We start from the raw sequence: 11,719 nt of genomic DNA on the forward strand, positions 1-11,719 counted from the left end.
TATCACATAATGAGGGGTTAGTATCTCATCATGCTAAAGGCTCTTTTCACAATCAAGGGGAGAAAACATATAAGATCAAGGTTCATTGGGGGTCTTTGGCATTCTGTACAACCCAGGTTTGTCACCATTCATGCTTCCCTGAGATGAACCGCACTCAAACCTGTAGAATGATAATCTCCCTATCTCTTATATGAAAGCACCTGAAAGATTGGAGATGGAAACCTTTCCCCTGGGATTTGCTTGTATTTGCCCCTGTGGCCATTTTCCACCTCTCTCCCAACCATCAGCCCCTGTATATTTTCCCTCACTTAGAGAAAATCTAGGTTGCCCAAGTTATGTTTGCTAATTTTCAAGAAGATTTCCTTTTTTCTTGACAGTAGGTGAACCTCAACACACCTTCCCATGCTAGAGCTCCATAAAACGATACATATTTCTAACCCAAATCAGAATGTTCCTTGGGAGGCTTCTCAGGCCAGGTATTTTGAATAAAGGCTAACAGTGCTCTGCTTGATTTCCTTCCAGCTTTTGGTGCAGTGAGTTGGATAGAGCTAGACCCCCTACCTCTCATCTCAGCCACTTCCAGAAACCCCTCGACATCTCTCCACCTGAGAGTCCCAGCAAATGGGTCGCTGAGGAAGCCCTCTCCTAATCACCACTCCACTCTCTTTGCTATAATTTGTGGTCTAAGCCCTTATTCTCTCTCTTCTTTGTCCTTGATCTAAGCTTCTTGACCTATTCTGTTTCACTGCTCATGGTTATCAAGACAAACTGGGACTGTAGCATGAGGAGATCTGATTTTTTGTTTCTTCTATCTTCTTATCATTTGGATATAAGCAGCTACCAGTCATGCAACAAACTTCAGGGTCATTTTCTGCCTTTTACCATGACAAAGATCATGGTGCCAATAGCACTAAACACTGGAAGATCTGTTAGGATTTTACCAAAGCTAATTTCGAATGTCATTGTTTCTTCCGGGGATTTTGAGTTATAAATAAGACAATCTTTTTATGTGATACTCTATAATCAAAAGGTTTAAAGATTCCAATTATTTAATCATCAGCATTTTAAAACTTATTGTGAAGATAGCTTTAGAAATATATAAAAACTAAAAAAAAAGAAAAATTGAAAATTCCTTACTTTAAATATGCCTCAGGATAGGATAAAAAAAAAAAAACATAGAAAAGCTCACCCTCACAAATTTTTTTATTTTTAAAAATTTTTCATACTTTTATTTATTTATTTATTTAAATTTTATTTTATATTGGAGTATAGTTGATTTACAATGTTGTGTTAATTTCGGGTGTACAGTAAAGTGATTCAGTTTTATATATATATATATTTTTTTTCCCATATATTTTCCCATATATGTTATTATAAAATATTGAGTTGATTTCCCTGTGCTGTACAGTAGGTCCTTGTTGATTATCTATTTTTATATATGGTAGTGTATATATTTTAATCCCAAACTCCTAATTTATCCCTTCCCCCACCTTTCCCTTTAGAAACCATAAGATTATTTTCTCTGTCTGTGAGTCTGTTTCTGTTTTGTAAATAAGTTCATTTGTATCATTTTTTAAATAAATGATATCATATGATAATTTCTTTTTCTCTGTCTATATATGATAATCTCTAGGTCCACACATATTGTTTCAAATGGCATTATTTCATTATTTCTATGGCTGAGTAATATTTCATCGTATATATGTACCAAACCCACACAATTTAATGGTATTCTAGTTGACTTTTTCCGGACTTGTTTTCTTGCAAGATTTCCTAACCCATGACCTCTTAAAGTCCACAATATTTTATGTTAACAGATATTTCATAAGGATATTTGTCTAAAATTCAATTTTCCTACTCCCACTTACCACTGCAACAAAAAGCATAAGATACCTAGGAATAAACCTACCTAAGGAGACAAAAGACCTGTATGCAGAAAACTATGACACTGATGACAGAAATTAAAGATGATACAAACAGATGGAAAGATAAACCATGTACTTGGATTGGAAGAATCAACATTGTGAAAATGTCTCTAATACCCAAAGCAATCTACAGATTCAGTGCAATCCCTATCAAACTACCAGTGACATTTTTCACATAACTAGAACAAAAACTTTCACAATTTGTATGGAAAGTTTTCATACTTGCATGGGTCTCTTTCTGGGCTCGTTTTATTCCTTAGCTCTATTTTTCTATCACTGCACCAATGCACTGTCTTATTAATTACATAATTGGTAAGACAAGTCTTTTCAACTAGTTTTTGGGGAAAGTCTTGGCTATCCTTAGCCCTTTGTTGAATGTTCATGAAAAATTCCTGGTCATGATTTTGATTACATTTTGAGATAAACTTAATTTAGCTATAAGTTTTAGTTTTTTAATATGTTGCTGGGTTCACTTTGCTCTTAATTTTGGTTTGAAGTTTGCATATTGGTTCATGGGTGAGATTGGCCTATAGTTTTCTGTTTTTTTGTACTGTCTTTGTCTGATTTTGTTATCAAATTATACCAACCTCACAGAGTGTGTTGGGCAGTGTTCACCCTTCTTCTATTATTTTAAGAGTTTGTATAATGTTTGGATAATCTGTCTCTTGACTATTCTATAGAATTTACCTATAAAGCCCTGTAGACCTCATGTTTCCCTTTTGGTAGGAATATTTTTTTTTTTTAACTAAAAGTCTAGATTTTTAAATGGTTATTAAAGAGAATTCAGTCTTTCTCTTTGTAGGTCAGTTTTGGAAAGTTATATATTCTAAGCAGTTTATTAGTATGAGGTTATTATAATGTTTTTCTCATCTTTTTAATGTTTGCTACATCAGTAGTTAAGGTCCCATTTTATTTATAATAAAATTTATTTGTGCTTTCTCTTTTTTCTTGATCAAGTTTTGACTTCATGATCCTTTCTAGTATATGTTTATTTCATGTTACATTAGTTTATGCTTCCCTCTTTTACTTTCTTCCTTCAAATATCTTTATTATTCTATAGTTCTCTTTTTGACTTGTTACTTTGTTTTTGATATTTTTACTTTTTGCTCCTTCCTCATAATATAATTGAATTAAAGTTATAACTATCCATCAAAAAAAAAATCAGTTTTCCTTTAGAGGCTCTTGGAAAGCACAGTTTTCCCTAAGGGAAGAATGATGGGACTCTCCCTGGTATCCTGCAGGACTAGGCACCATGTCAGGGTGGGACCAGTAGATCTATAAGGGGAAGGGAAAGAGAGACACAGTAGGACACAAAGGGAACGGGGGGAGGGGGGGACTTCCAGAGGAAAAGGCCAAGATAACAGGTCCGACCGGTGTAATTTAAAAAAGAACAAGAATCCTGTTTTTTTCTGCAAGGAAAATGGAATGGAAACAACAATATAAAGAAATTAGGAGGTAAGATTCAAGACCCTTCAGTTAAAGTTCTTTTCTTCCAATGTGTTGCAAAAGTTACTTAATTTCATGTCAAGGACCATGAGCTCTCTGAAATTTTCCCTAGTAGCAAGCATGGTTGCTCTCCACGGTTGCACAGATATTGGCAGAAGGCAAAGGACTTTAATACTTGTAGTATGATGAGTTTCACAATATTCAGCTCAGTTCCCCTTACCCCCTAGTCCCATGGTGGGACATAGATGGGCCCAGACAGGTGCCTTCATATGTAGTGGGTTATGCTACAGGAACAGAATATCCCCTATAATTATGCTACAGGAGCTTAGGAAACCTGAATCTTTATGAGGGGTAGTAAGCTAGCCTACTCCTTACTTCAGAGGGAAACATCTTTCTTGTACTGGAGAGTAACCATGCCTGACTTACTTCACTCTGGATGGAAACACAATGTCCATTTTCTAAAACTATAAGCAAGCCTGCCTTTTGCTTTGGAGAGAGATACTATCTCTATTTTTAAAGGCTTTTCACTACACAGACATCCATGCAAAGATACACCAGAAGAAAGGGCAGTCAGTGCCTCTGCTTGCATGAAGTGCAGAAACATCAGAGCCCCACATAGAATTGTTTCCCAAGTCTTCTCTGAACATTCTTTGCTTCCTCAGTGAAACAAGAGGGTTCTTTGCACTTGTGATAGTCAATGACTTTTAGAAAAAGATAATATGTATGTGTTTAAGGGTCTGGGGAAGGGTCCTTGGGAAGCTATCAGCAGTAAGATGCTGAGCATTTCATAATCTTTAAAAGGATGGGATTGAGCAATGAATGTACATAAAGCACTATACAACTAGAAATCTTTTGTCATCTTTATGATGCATTCTGAATAGCACCTAAGATATGGCAAGGCATATCCTGAAGACAGCGTCTCTGGTTAACATTTTCTTAAAAGAACAACTCTTGGGTTTTAATGATCCAAACTCCACACAATGTGTATATCCCCCAGTGCAATATTTTTCAGCCAAAATTCATATAAGAAAACTTCATAGTTGCATCCCCAAATCTCAATATGAATTTCAATATGAATCCTTTAATAAAATTACAAGTACAGAATTACAAGTACAGAATCATTTGCTCTTTTCAAAAAGAGTGCAAGTCACAGATGATGCTGGTGTAGAGAAAGGAATCACTAGGTCATGCACCTCATACAATAAAAACAATGTTTTTAACAAATGCATTCATTGTGTGCTAATCAGGAAATCAAGTTTTAAAGAATTTTCCTTTATTTTTTGTTTTGAGGAAGGCAGAATAATTCTTTATTATTATTTTAATTTACTTTTGGCTGTGTTGGGTCTTCGTTTCTGTGCAAGGGCTTTCTCCAGTTGCGGCAAGCGGGGGCCACTCTTCATTGCGGTGCGTGGTCCTCTCGTTATCGCAGCCTCTCTTGTTGCGGAGCACAGGCTCCAGACGCGCAGGCTCAGTAGTTGTGGCTCACGGGCCCAGTTGCTCCGCGGCATATGGGATCTTCCCAGAAAAGGGCTCGAACCCGAGTCCTCTGCACTGGCAGGCAGACTCAACCACTGCGCCACCAGGGAAGCCCAAGAATTTTCCATTTTAACATGACAGCTTGCTACTTAAACATAGGTGTTCATGGGTTTTAGAGCATTGGTTGGGGGATTGGGGTTTGGGGTGGAAACCCACTGTATCATGTATTTTTTTTTTTTTTTCACTTAAAATAATGAGATATAAGCTCACAAGTAAAAGTTTTAGACTAAAGTCAGATTTTCAGGGATATTTGCAATTGGATTCAATTGGAAGAATTATCACCTTCTTTATCATCCTCATCTGCTACCATCAGATTCTATGTAGGCAAGTGTTGGTCATTTTTTTTTTTTTTAATTTGAGGAAAAGGGCAAAATCAGGAGATGAGATGGGCTATCAGTAGGGGTAACGGTCTGTCCACTCTTCCCTGCATCTCTCTTCCATGAATCTTTTTCCAAATATCTTCCTAAATATTCCCAGGAGGCCTGATCTCTTGCATCCCTTCTGGGTTTCTTCTTTGCTTCCTTTTTGCAGTCTCTGCTGGAGGATTTTTTCTCACACCCTCTGCCTCTCAGGGACATGGGAACTGGGCACCTGGAGGCATTCAGAGAATGATAAAACTTCACCTTTGCCTAAAGGAAAGTGGGACTGATTGTGGGGAGGATACCTTACATTTCACAGTTCCAGCCTGTTCCTGGAAGGGCTTCTCCCCATTCTGGGAATCTCTCTGAGCCCACGTCACCTGTGTTCCTTCTCAGTGTCCTGGCTTTTTTCTGCTTACTTGATAGGCTTTGATTTTACCTCTACCCTTTGCTCAGGTCCTGCTATAATAAATTGTCCTTATCTACTCTGGTAAAACCACTCAAGCTGTATGGTGAGTGGGGGAATGGAAAAGGAGGTCCTTCACTGCCTCAACCTCCCACATGTACATTTCATAATTTAACAGAATGAAGCATTTCACTGTAATTTATAATAGCTCATATTCAATTCAATAGTTGTACCACAATTTATTAAACTTATCCAGTTTGTTGAATGTCTATATTATCTTTATTTTAATTTTAGAAGAGATAGGAATAAATAATTTCTTTAATCAATGATTTTAAATGCTCATGATTGTTTTAAGTGATTTTTTTCTTATTTTAAGAAAAATCAGAAGGTACTTCTTTCTGGAAAAATGGCTGGCAAAATTTCCTGCATTGATAGGGAATCATTAAGCAGCCACTTGGTTTATAGACCCAGAATATGGGTACAGAAGTGGCCTTGCTGGAGTTCCAGGTAATCTAAATATCATAATATTTAACACATCCTTAGGAGAACAGCAATATCCAGTCTAAACTTGATTTAGAGAGAACAGTTTGAAAAGATTTAATAAAGTATAATATCACAGATTTTTTTCCAAGCATCCTCTTAATTCTCTATCCTTTCATTGCTCTGTGGAGAGGGCAGTGTTTTGATTTTATCTTCACCAGATGACTTATTGCCTTTTGAAAATATACATCATCACCAAACTAGTTTTAAAAATTCATGGCATTTAAGCTTTAAGTGTCAGTGGGGCTGGTTACTTTCAAAGAGAGGCTGAAAATAGCCACGGCACATTTCCATAATAATCTGGGCAAAAGAAAACTACAGAGGAACATTCACTATGTAAGCTGGCAAAAAGAACTGAAAAATTGGAATAGTGATATTATATGATGTCAGGTGTCAACAGCAAACTGACTTGTCCTTAACTTAGAGTCTGCAAATTTAGGATGCCTCCCCTCACTGGACATGCTTGTATTTTGATTCTTTTGATGGTAGTAATATGATAATTGCTCATTATTAAGCAAAAAAAGATTTAACTGTTTTTCATATCCCCTAATCCCAATTACAACTTCAAGTTTTACTTACTTCCAGTTCTCCGAATATGTGTGCAGATATAATCCCTGGCAGCTCCCAGGTGTTCCATAAGAAAACCCAATCCTTCCATCCTTCTGAGAGTAACCCTTCCTGAGGTTTGTTGATAGTGATCACACTCCAAGATCCTGGACAGTTTACAACTCATGTAATTCAACTAGGATAGTATATCCTCTTTGCTCTAATAATGGTTCAAGTATGCACAGTAATTGAGGCTTCAAGTGCCAGCCCATGACATACCCTTGCCTATAGCGATTTGCTCAGGTTTGTCTAAAAAGAATGAAGTTCAGGATTCTTTTATTTTATAAATTTAGGGAAGAGTATAAATCCTCTATTCTGATGTTGAGTAGCAATCAGTAGCCCTAGTTGCTGCTGGCGACTCTCTTGTGCTGTAACAAAGGAAGGCAGTAAACAGATAAAAGATACAGATAAAAGACAATGCAGACAAGCGAGCCCCAGAGAAATGACACTTGAGCCCTGGTCAAACTGAGCTCAAAGTCTTCCTCACTGTTAGATTTTTCAGTTATGTATCCAGCAAATACCTTTACTTTTTTGAGCCAAATTATGTTGGGATTTTTCTTACTTTCAACTACAAATATCCTATCTAACACAATGGGTTCCAGCAGGAAGGAGAGGATCTGGTCCCAACAGCTGTGGTAGCCCACCTGCCATTGAAGGGAGAACTCAACTAAAATGGAAACTGGCACAAGCACAATCACTGTGAACTTTTCAAACCCATGTTGTTACTTTAAACAGGGAAGAAAATAAAGACCCCTGGCATGGTACAATCATAAATTTATTTAAACTTATAGAGAAGTGTTTCCACCAAAAATGCTGAAGGAGTATTTAGTCAAGGCTGTCTATCCTAGAAAGAACAAATTAAATTTAACAAACATTAGAAATAAAAGACACTGACCATTCATTTAATCTCTTTATTTGAGAAGCAATACCCTTACATGTCAATGCTATAGTGCTCTTGACCCATATGGAAAATTCTGTTAGTGGTCTTGTATGATAATTTTTCCCATTTTAGGGAACTGGCCCAAAACATTTATTTTTTCCACAATGGAAGCTAGTGGCAAGGGAGGGGTGGTGATAAGGTGGAAGACAGATTAGTGGTCTTGAAATATGCAGATACATGAAAAGGCTGGGTCTTGCCTTCGGTTAGGTAAGAAGAATTTCTTCAAAAAACACAATAGTTTTTCATCCAAAAAGTGTTAAGAAAAATCTTGTTAGACTTTAAAGTCACACCAACTCCAGTCCTGACCGAGGTCAGAGTGCTTTTAAGGCCCAAGGACAGAGGACCTACTGGGGTCCATTCTCACAAGTACCCTATAGGAACAAGGCAACATGTGGTTAGATGGACCACTGCTAGCTGAACATGGTAAGTTAAGTACAGAATTTGACAGATATTAGAAAACTGTACTCAGTTTGACAGATTACATTTATGTCTGTTGAAACCAATCACAAGAAAAACAGGTTTTCATTTAGATTATCTGTTTTATCCATTTAAGTAGTCTGTTAATTCATTTGTGTTGTATATTATGAATATTAATAAAATCTGTTCATTATGTTTCACACTGATGATTTAGGAAGTACAGTTCTAAACATCATCACATACCTTAAGACTGGTTGCCTCATACCCTCAGAAACCTTTCTTGGGGGAATGTGTGGGCAATAGAGTGTGTGGGAGAGAGAGGTCTTTATATTTCCACAACACACATCCTACAGAAGCAGTGTTGATGTACCTCAATATAAATACACAATACACAAATATGCTAAGAAGCATATATATATGTAGTTATTTCCCCAAAGACATGGGTGAAATTGGGCAGAGATTGACCAAAGTTTCTCCTTGCCCACCAACTTCTTCCTTCTCAGAGTTTCTCTATGGAAATGAAGCAGAGAAGACAGGCAGTGGAAGACTAACATTTTTATTATGAACCTTGAAAAACCAGGTTATAGAACACACAAAAGAGCCTGAAATTAGGGTGGGGAGAAGGGAAGGTCAGAATAAGGTGGTCAGGTTGGGAGTATGGGGAGCATATCCCACTTTGGGATGGGTCTTCACACTTGGTTCCAAGTCCACGATGAGTTGAACACCAGACTCAAGCTGCTGGCTTCCCATCTGACCTCATCCATGAACTTTCAGACATAGGGTAAGTTCACATAACAGTTATAATCTCTGTACTTCAGATACCCTGGAGAGACAGAAGAGCTCAAGTGAATGGAGCTGGTGGAGCTTGAGAACCCAATGGAGATGCATCCCAGATTCTGGTCTAGGACTCAAAGGCCCTCTGTTATCTTCACAAGGGTCCCACTCCAGGGGAAAGAGACAGAAAGAAAGGAGAGAAGAGAGGGGATGGGAACAGACAAGCCAATATTATAGTTCCAGCCCAGGAGGACTCTCTGAAGACCAGGCCCAGAAATGGGGAATGAGGGGATGAAAAAGCCTGAGCAGAAGTGATCTCTTCTGTTTCTTTTTTAACATCTTTATTGGAGTAAAATTGCTTTACAATGGTGTGCTAGTTTCTGCTTTATAACAAAGTGAATCAGTTATACATATACATATGTTCCCATATCTCTTCCTTCTTGCATCTCCCTCCCAATCCCACCCCTCCAGGTGGTCACAAAGCACCGAGCTGATCTCCCTGTGCTATGCAGCTGCTTCCCACTAGGTATCTATTTTACGTTTGGTAGTGTTTATATGTCCATCCCACTCTCTCACTTTGTCACAGCTTACCCTTCCCCCTGTTTCTTACCTGTGTTTCTTGACAGTCTCTAACAGTAGCCAGGGTTTGAGATGGTGGCTGGATTTCTCTCCCAGGCAACGTAATTGAGCACATCAGTGCTACTCCACTCCCATCCACCGGCACTGGGCTCAGAGCCCCATAGAGCAGAGGATGGAGTCAGGTGAGGTGAAAAGGCCTTTAGAGTTCTCCTGGCCTGATTCCGTCAGCTGGAAGGACTGACCCCCTCCCCAGCATCATGGAATTTGCTCTGCTCTTCCAGGTGATGCCCCATAGCTCTCCTCTGGGAAACTCTCCCAAACTCTTTGTTCCTATTGGCAAATTCCAAAGCAAATGATCACAAATACCAATGGAATCACTACGGGTACTGTGTCACTGTGCACTGTGAACTGCACTTGGTGGTGCATTTGTGATTACCCTCAGAACCTCCAAGACAATGTGTTTTATAAAAGGGAAAAATGTGTCAATGCTAAATCTTCATTTACCACTTGCTAAGCACAGCATGTGCAGACTCAGGGAAGCTCAGAGAACTGAATTACAAGGCATGATGTGTGAATTGTGTAAAAGTTTGACAAGAGGCAGATTAATTTTAGCTGGAGGCTAGGGACCTGCACAGAACTCAGCTCTTCAGCTGGCCTCAAGGTTCTCCATTTTCTCCAATTATCCCCTGAGCTCCAGGGATCTCTAGGATATTTTCTTGGCAGGGGCAGGGGACAGGGAGGGGCCTGGTAGCCATAGCATCTTGGGAGGTAACAGATTAAAGAGCATGTAAGTGTACCTCTGTGGGGTCATGGAGCCCAATCCAGACATCTGAGAGGAGTTTCAAATTGTCCTTGAGAAGGGAGGAAATGAAGGATCCCTCAGCCCCACTGAGCACAGACACAAGGTGTCCTGAGGGTCTCTTCTGGCAAGCCATCTGTGTGGAGAAGGGAGAGACTGAGAAGGAGATTGAAATCCTCACTGAGGGAAGGGCAGGGCTAAGGCAGGTGAGAAGGGGTTGTGTTTGCAAAAACTGAGGTGCTCATTCTCACCCTCAAGATAGAGAATGGAGACTCCCAGCCCCAAAACCTGTCTCTCATTTGCTTCTCCTTATCAGCCCGAACTGCAAATTCCAGCACTCATGTCTGTATCCATCCAGGATTGGGTGTTATAAACAAGGCATAGCAGTAGGACGCATAGGCCATGGAGCCTCTTGGACAGCTGATCCATGCAGAGGGCAGTTCCTTCTGGGAATCTTCCCCTGAGGAGGAAAACATAAAGGAGGAGGATGGGGTGAAATGGAGAGAGGATATTGGAATGGGGAGGTGACCTTGAATAATATCTATGAGGCCAGTGCTTGGGGAAGTGACATCACACTCCTGACTGCCTGTCACCATTGTCAACACTCCCAGGATTTTTTTTTTTTTTTTTTATCATGAACTAGACCTAGTAATTGGGAGATGGTCTGTTTTCTTTTTATTCATCTGCCTTACTCAAAAGAACAACTTTTCTCCTCTTCTGGGCTGACTACTCTTCTACTGGATCCTTCAATCTTTCTCCTTCTATTCATCTCATTAAAAACACTCTATACTTTCCCTCCTTAATCACCCACATAAATTAGACTCTGCTGAGAAAATGGAAATCATCTCATCCCACTGGTACTGGACCACTGGGGAGACTCCCACCACTAGTCACCCAGAAGGAAGGATGATGATGCAGGAATTGCAGGCAGTGTTGTTGTGTGGGGATGTACCATTACCATGGGAGGCACACAGGAGCTTTCCTCCTCTTCTTGGCCCTGAGCAAACACTGGGAACCCAGTGACAGAGGCAGAGAAGTCTCACCTTGGACTTGAGACAGGAGCAACAGGCAGGAGGGCAGCATCCAGGACAGGCTGGGGAGGCCCATGGAAGGCATCATTTTTGTCTGTGATGTGCGGAGACAACCAGAGAACTAAAGGAAGGGTGGTCAGAGAGAGACTATGAGAAACCCCCTGTTGTACCTCTTGTCTTTTCCTCTGTCTAGTTCCCTAGGAATAAGTCCATCTTGATAGCATGCATCCGCTTCCATACTTCTGGAAATAATTGGAAAAGCTGTATATCCTACTACACCTGAGACCTCCCAGGACTGCCTTTACCTGGTCTCAAAGCTCCTACGTTCTCTGCAGACAGAGATCCTTGTATACCTTCCCTG

At 39.6% G+C, this 11,719-nt stretch overlaps 1 pseudogene; it reads right to left on the minus strand.

The window, feature by feature from the left end:
* Positions 1-8,945: 8,945 nt before the first annotated feature.
* Positions 8,946-11,446, minus strand: LOC101331059 (lithostathine-like; annotated as a pseudogene).
* Positions 11,447-11,719: the final 273 nt, after the last annotated feature.

This window comes from Tursiops truncatus, chromosome 14 (genome assembly GCF_011762595.2).
Source record: "Tursiops truncatus isolate mTurTru1 chromosome 14, mTurTru1.mat.Y, whole genome shotgun sequence".
Lineage (NCBI taxonomy): Eukaryota > Metazoa > Chordata > Mammalia > Artiodactyla > Delphinidae > Tursiops > Tursiops truncatus.